The sequence below is a fragment of the Mustela erminea genome, chromosome 8, assembly GCF_009829155.1.
Source record: "Mustela erminea isolate mMusErm1 chromosome 8, mMusErm1.Pri, whole genome shotgun sequence".
Classification (NCBI taxonomy): Eukaryota; Metazoa; Chordata; class Mammalia; order Carnivora; family Mustelidae; genus Mustela; species Mustela erminea.
This window is the reverse complement of record NC_045621.1, coordinates 102,993,613-103,006,914: the sequence shown is the minus strand read 5'-3', so window position 1 is coordinate 103,006,914 and position 13,302 is coordinate 102,993,613. Positions and strand designations below refer to the sequence as shown.

The following is a 13,302-nucleotide window of genomic DNA, read 5'->3' as shown; positions in this document are numbered from 1 at the left end:
ATTTCTAGTGTACTACGTTTTTGTTTTTTAATATGCTGGGTAATTAATTGATCATATGGATTTTTTCCTTTATACTTTATATTCTCAAAATTAACCTAACTTGGTATAAACACGTAAGAGTATTTTTGTACATGCATATATAGTTTTAATTTGTTAATAACTGGTGTGGAAACTTTGCAAACTTTGCTCAGATTAGTCTATAATACTCCTTTATGATCTGACTAGCTGTTAATATGGAAGTTATGCTGCTTTGCAAAATGAATTGTAAACTGCTACTTTTTATTCACTGGAAGAGTGAGATTGGTGTTATTTTTTTAAATGCTGAAAAAATTAATTAGTGGAAGGTAAAACTGCAATACTACAACACAAGCATCAAAATGGCTAAAATGTAAAAATACCAAGTGTTGTGATGTAATGAGCACTGGGTGTTCTATAAGACTGATGAATCACTGAACTCTACCTTTGAGAAACCTATAATACACTACATGTTAATTAATTGAATTCAAATGTAAAAAAATTGTAAAAAATAAAAATATCAAATGTTGGTGAGGATTTAGAACACATGTAACTCTCGTAAACTGCTGGTGGAAGTGTACATGCAAAACCGTTTCGCAATATCTGACCCAGCCTTTCTACTCTTAGATATCTGTCCAACAGAAGTATGTATGTATATATATATGAATATATATACGAATATATATGAATATACATATATGTGTAAGAAATGCATAGAGCTGCAGTATTCATAGTAGCCCCACAGCGCAAACAAATCAAGGGTCCACAAACAATTCATTGGATAAATTCTGGTATACTCGTGCAATGATATCTCACTATTGTTTTATGGCAAACACACCAAAATATTTTTTAAATAGTATTAATATCTCATGCTTCTGTGGGTTGACGGGCCCAGCTTTGGTTCTTGCTTGTGGTTCCAGTTAGATGGCAGCTAATAAATTCATCTGAAGTTTGAAAGTACCATCATGTACAAGATGGCTCACTCACATTGTTGGGAACTGTAACCGACTGCTGGCTAAAATATCACCTGGGGCTGTTAACGAGAAAGCCTATATATATGGCCTCTCCATATGGTACAGACTTTGCACAGCAAGACAGCTGGATTCTGAGACTGCTGCAAGAGTGTAAGTTCTAAGAGACCCAGCTAGAATGTGGAAGGCTTCATGTCACAGAGTCTTCTTTACTGCCATGGACAAAACGAATCACAAAGACCAAACAAAATTCAGGAGTGAGGAATTCTGCAAGTGTGAATACTAAGAGGTATAGTTCATGGAGGGGCCATTTTTGGAAACTGGCTACCAGAAATGGAGTATTATACAGAAGGGGGGGTAATATTTAGGCAGAACTTTATATGAAACTGTGGACACCAACACACAAAAACAGCAATTTCAAATGATTTATTCTAATAACAGTAAAAAACAGACAAAACTAATCTATGTCAGTCTGATGACTGCTCTGGGCTAGTAGTGAAAAGTAACAAGAAGGAAGTACAAAGGATGCTTCTAACATATTGGTAATATTCTATATCTTGATTCAATGGTGGTTTCACAGAAGATTTAACTTCATAATTCTTGTCAATCTTACATTTAGGATTTCTTTTAAGTAGACTCCACGCTCAATATGGGGCTTGAACTCATGACCCCAAGATCAAGAGTTGCATGCACTACTGATTGAGCCAGGTAGGCGCCCCTAAGATTTGATTTTTATTTTATGTATGTTATACTTCAAATAAAAAGTTCATTCTGCTCTTTGTGACTACCAAAACCCTCAATGAAACATGATTCATAATCATTTAGACTGGGAAAATTTTGTTTTACCAAGGAAAATTAGCAAGTAAGTGGCCCAGTGGGGACTCTAATATATTTTCTTTTTTCTTTTAGAGTTTTATTTATCTGTCAGGGAGAGAAAGAGAGCGTGCGCACCAGCAGAGAGAACAGCAGGCAGAGGGAGAAGGCGGCTCCCTGCTGAGCAAGGAGCCTGATGTGGAACTCGATCCCGGGACCATGGGATCACGACCTGAGCTGAAGGAAGATGTTTAACTGACTGAGCTACCCAGGTATCCCATCTAATGTATTTCTTGCTGATGCACACAAAAGTTGCAAATAGTAGAAACCCCCTATTTCAAAATTAGTCCCCAAAACATCCTACTTTCCTTCTTTGCCTTCCTTTAAAGGTGAACTAAAATAGATTTTTTCACAGGGAGATGAGAGCACTGGTCTGTCTTAATGTAGTCATTCTCATTTACCCAGTTATTAATACGCAAATGCACAACGCAATCTATCAACTGAAGAAGAAATGTTTGTGTATAGGAGTGTGCTAAGGGGCAAAACAAAATCTCTTGACTCCTAACTTTCAAAAGTAAGAACACCCAATTGGTAGAAAACTGCAACTAAAAGAAGATTCTTTCAACAAATAAATGTATTAATCAAAAAATCTTCATTTAACACTAATTTTGGAGCACAGTTTCTCAACCAACTTTGGCACTTAGGACATTTCATGTCAGATAATTTTGGGAGCAGAAGGCTATCCCGTGTATTACAGAATGTTTAGCTGCATCCCTGGTTTCTACCCACCAGATGCCAGGAGCTCCTACCAACTGTGACAACCAAAATGTTTTGACATTGCCAAATGTCCCTTGGGGCAGGGAGAGCAGGTACAAAATCAGTCCCATTTGAGAATTATCACTACAGACGTACACGGGCTCAAAACTCTTGCTAAAGACAACACCTGTAAAACTATACATTAGTTTCACATTTTTTAGAAAAATACTGAACAGAAAACCTACTCTATGAGTGAGAACATTAAATATAATATAGCTGTGAACATGGATTTTCATTATGTTCCATTTAGTACATGTAATGAATAAACAGGAAAATGTGCTCTATAAGTAATGGCTAATTGCAGAATATTAATAAGGCCAAGGCAGTCTTCAATCCCTCCCAACTGTGTTTTTTTGTAAGGACAGAAACTACAAACTGGATTCCAAATTATCTTGTGTACTCTTGTATAATATAGATTTCTGAGCCCCAAAACAGACCTATGAAATTGAGATTTGGAGATAGCAATGTGAACTTCTAATAAGCCTTCCTTAAGAGCCCACGATTAAATTCCTATACATACAAAATTATAAGAAAAACAGCACCAGGGAATACTTATCTCCAATCTTTCGTGACCACAACTTTTAACATATCTGTAATCTATGTCACTGATCAGAAGAAGATACAGAGAAGGAACACACCAGTCAACCAACAGCAGATGGTGAGGAAGATAAAAGCATCAGTTTGAAGAGTCAGAGGGCCAGGATTTTGGTCTTCGTCTGTGAAAGCTCTAAGGAAAAACAGCACGATTCTGAATGATTACTATTATCTGACAGATACAAAGCTAAAACTAAGACAAGAGCCACACTCAGTAAAATTATCCAACAAAATACTAATTTGGATATACAAAAGAAACCTGTTTCTAGAGAAACATATTCTAAATATTATTCAAACAATAAAAAATAAAAGCATAGTCATGTGATATCTAGGTTAAGCAAGAGAACATACTGACAAGCAGGAAAATTTCTACAGATGAGAAGCTGAGAGTCAGTCAAGTGTCACTTTATAGAAACAAGTATCAAAGTAGGAAAGATCCTACACAACTACCAAAGAAAAACTTGTTCTAGTATAACGTAGCTAAGAAAAGATTTATATTCAATTTCTGGTACAGATCAACATGAAATAAGCACAGTAGAAGCTACTTTTTTCACTGATTACAACTAAAGACTTGAGATAAAAATATATAAAGCAATTATATAAGCAATCCAAAAAAGTAAATTACAGCAGGCAGAGTGGAGAGGCAAAACTGCAATCTGAGATATGGTGAACTTCCCAGGTGTTCTTTTGTTCCCCTTTCTTTAATTTTCTTTACTTAAACCTTTGACTCAAAGATGGGTCGAATTAGGGAACTACACAGTAGGCACGGCAGCAAAAGAAGAGAAAGGAAGAGAAGGAGCCCTGTGAACTGAAGAGTGTGTTGCGGGGGACACATTTTCCTCTCTACCAGCTTTGCCCCAGGGACAACCCCAGTTATATAATGGCATGGCCATGGTGATGATACTGTAGGAACTAAAACACCCAAGAGAACACCCATCTCTGTACAGAGGAACAGGAAAAAAGGGTTTTTTGAAGAGTAGGGAGCAATGTCTGCTTGTTTATTTTTTATACTTCACTTTTCTCTCGGCACTACACCCGAAGGCAATCCTACAGCACGGCCCAACAAAGAAAGACTGCACTACACAGAAAAGAATCTCAACCCTCTGAGCACAGTAATTATGAAAAGTGGCCACCGAATCCAGAAAATGTGGAGAAAAGCCTGCAAAATATAGGAGACTATAAATCAACATAAGTCCTGGGCTCCTGCCAAAGCTGTGCGTGTGCTAAATACACCTAAAGAACCACAGCAGTGACTGAGAACTGAGCTCCAGCATCAGCCTCAAACTAGCCCTTCAATGCTGCATGCCAAGTCAGAGCCAAAGATCACAGGCTTTGGAACTAAATTCAGGTTGGAGCCAATGCCCCCCAAAATGAGAAGTATTTGAATACTGGGTTAATCACAAATAACAAATAACAACAAAATTACTATTATAGAATGGATTTTAAAAAGACACAGGGTCTCATAAGATTCCAAAATGTCCAGGATACAATAAAAAAATTACTTGGTACACAAGAATCAGAAAAACCTAAACAATTTTCAAGATAAAAGATACCTTGAGACTTTTACATAGTATAACCATCCATCATGAATAAGGAAAGTGTATACTCTTAAAATGAAATAATATATAGAAATTCAAGAAAAAATATATACATACATACCCACATATATACCTGGAAAATCAATTTAAAGGTCATGAGCAATGTATCTAATCTGAAAGAAAGCCAAAGTTTTTATAAAAATTGAACAGAGACTCAGGACAAAATTTAAAATTCACATTACTGGAGTTCCTGAAGAAGACAAGAAAAATATTTGAAAAAGTAACAACTGAAGAGTATCCTAATTTGTTCCAAGGAATGGATTTAATGATAAGAAAATCTCAGTTAAATAAAACCAAGGCCAGATCCATCAAAATCAACCTGCTGAAAGATAAACTCAATTTTTAAAAAAACGTAAAGACCAGGAATATTTTTAAAATATACAATTCACACAGGGAAACAGTTAAGATGAATGACTGCAGAGTTTGGATCAAAACTATGAAGTGGAGCACCTGGGCGGCTCAGATGGTTAAGTGTCTGCCTTCGGCTCAGGTCATGATCCTGGGGTCCTAGGATCAAGGCACCCATCAGTCTCCCTGTTCTTAGGAAAGCCTGTTTCTCCCTCTTCCTCTGTCACTCCCCTTGCTTGTGCTCTTTCTGTCAAGTAAATAAAATCTTAAAACAAAAACAAACAAACAAAACCTATGGAAGTCACAAAACAGTAAATAAAATCTTAAAACAAAAACAAACAAACAAAACCTATGGAAGACTTTAAATATTTAAAGTCTACATATTTAAAGTACCGAGAAAAAAGAGCTATCAACCTAGAAATCTATATCCATTGAAAATATTCTTCAATTATAAGACAACTCAAAACACTGCCACACAAAGGAAAATTAAAAGAACTTAAGAAATTCTTCACTTAATTGAAATGAAACCACAGGGAAATTGGAAACTTCAAGCAAAAGGAACGAAGTATCTGGGTAAATATAAAAAACTATTTTCTCCTACTAAATTATAGGGGCACCTGGGTGGCTCAGTCGATTAAGTGTCTGCCTTCAGCTCAGGTCATGATCTCAAGTCCTGGGATGAGCCCTGCATCTGGCTCCCGGCAAAGGAGGAGGTTGGTTTCTTCCTCCCCCTCTGCCACTTCCCCTGCTTGTGCTCTTCCTCTTTCTCTCTCAAATTAAAAGTAAAATAAAATAAATTATATAAAATATGCATTACTATTGAAAGGAAAACTTATGCATGTTTGGGGAGATTTTATTCCATGTAAAATCAAACCATATGACAAACATACCCCAAAAGGGAGAGGGAATAGGGAACTGTACGGATGGAACTGTATAGTTTTATTTGAAGTGGTAAAACATAAAATCCTAACCGACTGAGCCTCCCACACATCCCATTTATTTTTTATTTTTTAAAAATATTTTATTTATTTATTTGTCTCAGACAGAGAAAGAGAGAAAGAAAGAGAGAGATGGAGCACATAAGCAGGGGGAGAAGTAGGCTCCCAGCTGAGGAAGAAGCCCAATTCGGGACTTGATCCCAAGACCCTGGAATCATGACCTGAGCCAAAAGCAGAAGCTTAACTGACTGAGCAACCCAGGTGTCTCATAAAACGGGAAATATAAGTACACTGTAAAAAGTAGGTATATATGTTATAATCGATATAGCAACCTCAAAAAAACAATAAAGAAAAAAGATACACCAAAACTGAATACTAAAAATACTCAAATAATCCAAATGATGGCAAGAAAGGAAGACGAAACAAAAAACAGAAGGGATAAACAAAAGAACTTAAAAATGGAAGGACTATATTGAATGAATTCAATAATTTCATTACATTTAAATTAAAAGACATTAACTGTCAGGCTGTATTTTTAAAGACGACCCAATTATACACTGCCTACTAAATTTCCACTTTAATATAAAAATGTACATATTAATATTGTACATATATGTATGTATATGTATGTATGTAATAATATGTACACAGTAATACATATTAATATAATAATAATAAAATGAAGAGACACAATATGCAAACACTACTCAAATGGAAGATGAAGAGTACTGACAAGAAAGAAAGAAAGAAAGAAAAGAAGAAAGAAAATGACCAGGGATAAAGACAGACATTACATAATGATAAACGAGTTAACTCAGCAAGAAGAAGTAACAACGATAAATAGATAATACAACAGAGGTAATACAAATACAAGAGGTGAAACTAACATAATTGATACACAAATGTTCAATTACACAATTATAGTCGAAGACTTAACATTCCTCCTCAAAAAACTGACAGAGCAAAGCAAAGAGAGAAATCAGCAAGGTTATAAAAACACTATGAGTCAATAACCTAACTGACATTTACAGACCTCTCCATGCAAAAAAAGCAGAATGTACATTTTTTTCCAAGGGCTATACCATTCACTAAAATATGCCAAAAAAATAAAAAAATAAATAAATCTTATCAAATTTAAAATAATCCTTATTAAAGCAAACCTTATCAAATTTAAAAGAACAGAAATTATACAAAGCACATTCACTAAACGTAATGAAATTAAAATCAAAATTAGTAAAAGGGGATTGAAAAATCCTCAAATATCTGTAATCCAACATAAATGTAAATAAACCATGAAAGAATGAAAGACACAAAAACAATAGTAAATCCTAAAGGAACATCAATATGTACAAAACTGATTAAGATACAGAATGTGATCAGAGATATAAGAGCTTTCCTTAAAAGAAGGTAGCAGTTCTAACAACTGTTAGAAGTGAAACACAGTAAGCCTTGAGAAGCTAATTTCTCAACTACATGATAAACTCTGAGTAAGCAATTTAAGTAGAAGAATGAGGGCTGAGGCAAGGTTGTAGTATCTATTTTTCAACCTTTATTAAACTACAGTTGACAAATAAAATTGTATATATTTAAGAAGTACAACGAGACACTTTGATATACGTACACATTATGGAATAACTAGACTACAAAATTACTACTTACCAAGTAAGTAAGATGACTGTTGTTATAGTCTGCCAAAACACACATAAAATAGAATTGGGAAGGGGAGGTAAACTGAAAAAATAAACACCTGATTTGAATGCAAATACAAGGAGGTAGTTTCAAATTTCATTGTAAACAATCATCCATTTTTGTTCTACTTATTAAGGAGAAAGAATAAGCAACTTACTGCTTGAAATGTTAAGGCAAATTAAGTAAACTTCCAAAGCAGAGAGCATGAGAACCAGCCCTGTTCACTGGTGAGTTATACCAAACATGTTAGAAAAAAGTGTATCAATTCTCTCCGATTCCTTTCAGAGGGTAGAAGCAGAAAGATTACTTCTAAACTCACTCTACGAAGCCAGCATTACATCTCCATCAGAGCTCTACATGACCAGGCACATTGTCAGTGAGCAGTAATTCTGAAAGAAATCTTTTTCTCTGAGCAGGTCTCAATAATGGGTTTAAAATATTCACTAAACCATGTTGTAAACAAATGTGCTATATCCAGGCTTTGTTTTCCTATTTATGGATCACAGGGAGAGTTGATTTAGCATAATTCTTAAGGACCAGAGGATTTTTAAAAAAGATTTTATTTATTTATTTGACAGAGACACAGGGAGAGAGAGACTACAAGCAGAGGGAGTGGGAGACAGAGAAGCAGGCTTCCCTCTGAGCAGGGAGCCCAATATGCGGCTCAATCCCAGGACCCCAGGATTATGACCTGAGCCAAAGGCAGATGCTTAACGACTAAGCCACCCAAGGACCTGAGGATTTTCTGAATAATCAATGAGCACAGGCTTCAAATTAAAGTCATGAGCTGCATTAGCCCCTAGCAAGAGAGTCAGCCTGTCCACTGAAGCTTTGAAGCCAAGAACTGACTTCTCTCTAGCTGTCAAAGTCCTAGATGGGATCTTCTTGCAAAAGAAGGCTGTTTTGTCTACTTTGAAAATCTGTTGTTTAGTGTAGCTACACTTTCAAGTAGCTAGATCTTCTGGAATAACTGGCTGCTTTACCTTGTAGCAAATGGCCTTTACATTACATTAGCAAAATGGCCTCCTTCCTTAAGTCTCAAGAAACTACCTCTGCTAGCTTCAAACTCTTCTTCTACAGCTTCCTCACCTCTCTTAGCCTTCAGAGAATTGAAGAGAGTTAGGGTTTTGCTCTAGATTAGGCTTCGGTTTAAGGGAATATTGTACCCAGTTTGATCTTCTATTCAGACCATTCAAACTTTCTCTTTATCAACAATAAGGATATTTTATTCTCTTATCATTTGTGTGTTCACTGGAGTAGCATTTTTAATCTTCTTAAAGAATTTTCCTGGGGCGCCTGGGCGGCTGAGTGGGTTAAAGCCCCTGCCTTCAGCTCGGGTCATGGTCCCAGAGTCCTGGGATCGAGCCCCGCATCGAGCCCCGTATCGGGCTCTCTGCACAGCAGGGAGTCTGCTTCCTCCTCTCTCTCTCTCTCTCTGCCTGCCTCTCTGCCTACTTGTGATCTCTGTCAAATAAATAAATAAAATATTTTAAAAGAAGAAGAAGAAGAATTTTCCTTTGCATTCACAACCTGACTAACTGGTGCAGAAGACCCAGCTCTCAGCCTTTCTCAACTTCTGACATGCCTTCCTCACTAAGCTTAATCAGTTCCGACTTTTGATTGAAAGTGAGAAACAAGGAGGTGCGTGGATTGGTTTAAGCATCCAATCTTGATTTCAACTCAGGTCATGATCTCAGGGTAATGAGATCGAGCCCTATGGTAGTGTGGAGTCTAATTAAGAGTCTCTCCCTCTCCCTCTGCCCCTCACATCACTCCCACACATACGCATGTACAATCTCGCTCTAAAAAAATAAGTAACATGAGAAACATGCGACTCTCCCTTTCACTTGAACATGAAGATGCCACTGTAGGGTAATTAACTGTCCTAATTTCAATATTCTTATGTTTCAGGGAATAGTGAGGCCCAAGGAGAGGGAGAAAGAAAAAAGGTAAGGGAACAACTAGTCAGTGGAACAGTTAGAACACACACACTTAATCAGTTACAGATTAACTGTAGAGATGTAGTTCATGCCACTGCAAAACAATTACAATAGTAACATCAAAGACCAAATATAATAATGAAAAGGTTTGAAGTATTTCAAGAATTACCAAAATGTGACACAAAGTGAGCAAATGCTGTTGGAAAAATGGAGCCAACAGACTTGCTCAATACAGAGTTGCAACAAGCCTTCTCTTTGTAAAAAAAAAAAAAAAAAGAAAAAAAAAAAGTACAGTCTCAGCAAAGTGCAACAAATTGAAGTGCAATAAAATGAGGTATGCCTATAATTTGAAAACACAAAAAATAAAGGCTAAGGGGAGAAAACTAAGCATATTTTTAAAAAAAGGAAATGAATTATTCTAGGAAAAATAAAATATCATCAAAATATACTTCTTGACTTTCCAGTAAATTAATTTGCATAATCACAAAAAAAGTAAACAAGGACACCAGTTAAGGCAAAAACTGCCAGCTGCCCACATCATACACATTTTCTCTCACTTCTTTAAAATAAAAGTCCAGGGGCACCTGGGTGGCTTAGTGGGTTAAAGCCTCTGCCTTCGGCTCAGGTCATGATCTCCACATCGGGCTCTCTGCTCAGCAGGGAGCCTGCATCCTCCTCTATCTATCTCTGCCTGCGTCTCTGCCGACCTGTGATTTCTCTCTGTCAAATAAATAAATAAAATCTTTAAAAAAAAATAAAATAAAATAAAACTCCAGTATTGTTTGGGGTAGCAATAGTATCTAAAATACTCAGCACTGGGGGGGCAGGCTGGCTCAGTCAGCAGAGGATGTGACTCTTGATCTCAAGGTCGTTGTGAGTTCAAGCCCCACGTTGGCGTCAAGCCTACTTTAAAAAAATTTAAAAATAAAATAAAGTACCCAGCCCTTGCAGCCCCAATGAGGGCATGTGACTAAATTTTGGCCATTAAGACGTAACTAGAAGCTACAGGGTAGAATTTATAAGCAATGCTCCTTAAGACTCGGGAACAAAACTGGCATGTGCTCTTTCTGCTTCTCCATTTTCCCCTACTTATAAGCAGAAAGAGTTAGAGGTTCCTTGGAAAATGAAGAGAGACAGAACTTTCTTGACATAAGAAAAGTCATTTTAGGCTCCCAGCCATCTTGTGAAAGGATTGAAGAGCAAAGAGCCGCTATCAGGACAGGATATAACCTATGCATATCAGGGATAATAAATCAATGGTAAGACTCCCAGTGCCAACTCAAAAGTTAAGACTGACCTGATATATACATCCTTGAGTTATCTATGTAGGATCTAACCTCTTGAGCACTCAGACACGGACCAAATGGAACCAAAGAATTGATGACTGCTGGCCCTTATGACTTTGACCTGGACTCAGTCACCCTCAGATGACTTCTTCCCCTCTTCCACACTATACTCCCCATTGTGCAAGCCCCTACATGAATATGTGCACACTCTTAGTTTAAAACTTCCTCAATTTTGTTGTTCAGGAAAAACTGCTTTGGGAAAGATCCCCAGTGTTCTCCTCTACTTACTGCAAGTAAAACCCTTTCTTTTCCTGTTCTTTGGCTTAGTTCTGACTTTTGGTTCAATAACCACCAACAGGCAAACCCAGTTTTGGTTAACACTGCCACCTACCGAAAAGCTGACAAGCATGGCAGAGCTCTAAAAACTTTCCTGAAGCAAAGGACAAAGAGGGAGCCTTACTCCTTGCTAACTATGAAGTTGCTATCCCTTTCCTGGACTGTCAATCTCCAGAATTCTTTTATGTGAAAGAAAAATGAACTTTAAGCTTGTTTAAGTTATGGTTATTTCCAGTTTCTTTTATTAGAAATGTAATTCTGACAAATATAAGATACATAAATACTAGATAGAGAGGGATAGATAAATAGATACACAGATTTAAATAAAAATTATAACAAAAGAATTCGGGGGTATGTGAAGATGTAAAATGGACTAAATATTAAATCCTCATCTTGCATAACAGGAAGTCAATATAATGTCCAAAAGAGACTGGGGAAAGAGTGGTAAAAAATAATAATTATGTCCAAAATAAAAAAAAACATAAACCAGCACAGAAAAAATGGAGTAAATGCCTAAAATATAACTCCAAAGGTATCTGGAAACTAGCACTAAAAGAGCGAGAGTTGATTCCAATCCCATCAAGCAGGAGTGCACAGCCAGCATCCTGGCCATGGCCAATCTGGAGCGTAGGATTATTGCTACCAAGCTGGACAGTGTATAGTGTGCCCTGGTGGGTGAGATCATCAGGCACTGGGAGCAGCAGGGGTTCCATCTCATGGCCATGAAACTCCTACAGGCCTCTGAGGAACTCCTGAAGCAGCACTCCATTGACCTGAAGGACCACCCATTCTTCCCAGAGCTGCTGAAGCCCATGAGCTGCAGGCCAGTTGTGGTTATGGTCTGGGTGGGACTGACTGTGGAGAAAACAAAGCAAGTGATGCCTGGGGAGACCAACTCAGCAGATTCTAAGCCAGGCACCAACCGGGACTTTTGGATTCAAGTTGGCAAGAGCAACATTCGTAGCAGCAATTCAATAGAAAGTACAGAGAAAGAAATCAGCCTGTGGTTTAAACCTGAAGAACTGGTTGACTACAAGTCTTGTGCTTTTGACTGTATCTATGAATAAAATGTGACCAAAGCAGCAGTCCCCTTTTTCACTATTTGATGTGTCCCTAGACATAGCTCTTCAGTCCAGTGACTTGAAAGTAACAGAATCAATCTTTATTTTCCAAAACATACATACCAATATAGCCTTTGGCAACTGGGAAAATAAATAAATAAATAAGAAGGTGGGAGCATGTCATTAAGCTTTCATTATATGCTTTGTCCTGTTTGGTTTTGAAAAACTACTTAAAATTGTATGTTACTACGTAGATAAAAATTAATAACCGCAATATTAACTACTGAATAATTTAATCAGCTACTACAAATTGTAGCACTAACATGAAGAAACGACCTTTTCCAAAGAGAAGCTTGGCCTTTGCTCTTCACTAATGGGAGGTGATCTCTAGACCCTTGGAAACAGTCTGTGTGTATTGTCACATATGGTGGCCAGGAGAAGGTAACATCTTCTATGACTCCTTGAAGAGGACTTGAAGTCCTTGGTTTTGACTCCTCCTAGACTCTGCGTAATCCATCTCCTTGGTTTTGACTCCTCCTAGACTCTGCGTAATCCATCTCTTTCCTTGAACGATCTTAATCTGTATCCTTTCCCAGCATAATCTGTATTCCTATAATCATGAGTGTAACAGCTCTTGATGAGTTCTGTGAATCCTAACAAATTGCTGAAACTCAGGGTGGTTATAGAAATCTCCCAAATGGGGACACCTGGGTGGCTCAGTCAGTTAAGTGGTTGCCTTCAGCTCAGGCCATGATCCCAGGGACCTGGGATCGAGTCCCACATCAGGCTCCTTGCTTAGCAGAGAGCCTGCTTCTCTCTCTGACTCTGCCTGCCATTCTGTCTGCTTGCACACACACACAACCTCTCTCTCTCTCTCTCTGATGAGTAAATAAAATC

General features: G+C 37.3%; 1 protein-coding gene and 1 pseudogene across 4 annotated transcripts in view; one reads left to right on the top strand and one right to left on the bottom strand.

The window, feature by feature from the left end:
- PTPN4 (protein tyrosine phosphatase non-receptor type 4) overlaps nucleotides 1-13,302 on the bottom strand; it is a 221,962-nt gene that overhangs the window by 145,552 nt on the left and 63,108 nt on the right. The window lies entirely within an intron of this gene.
- LOC116596770 lies at nucleotides 11,956-12,457 on the top strand (annotated as a pseudogene).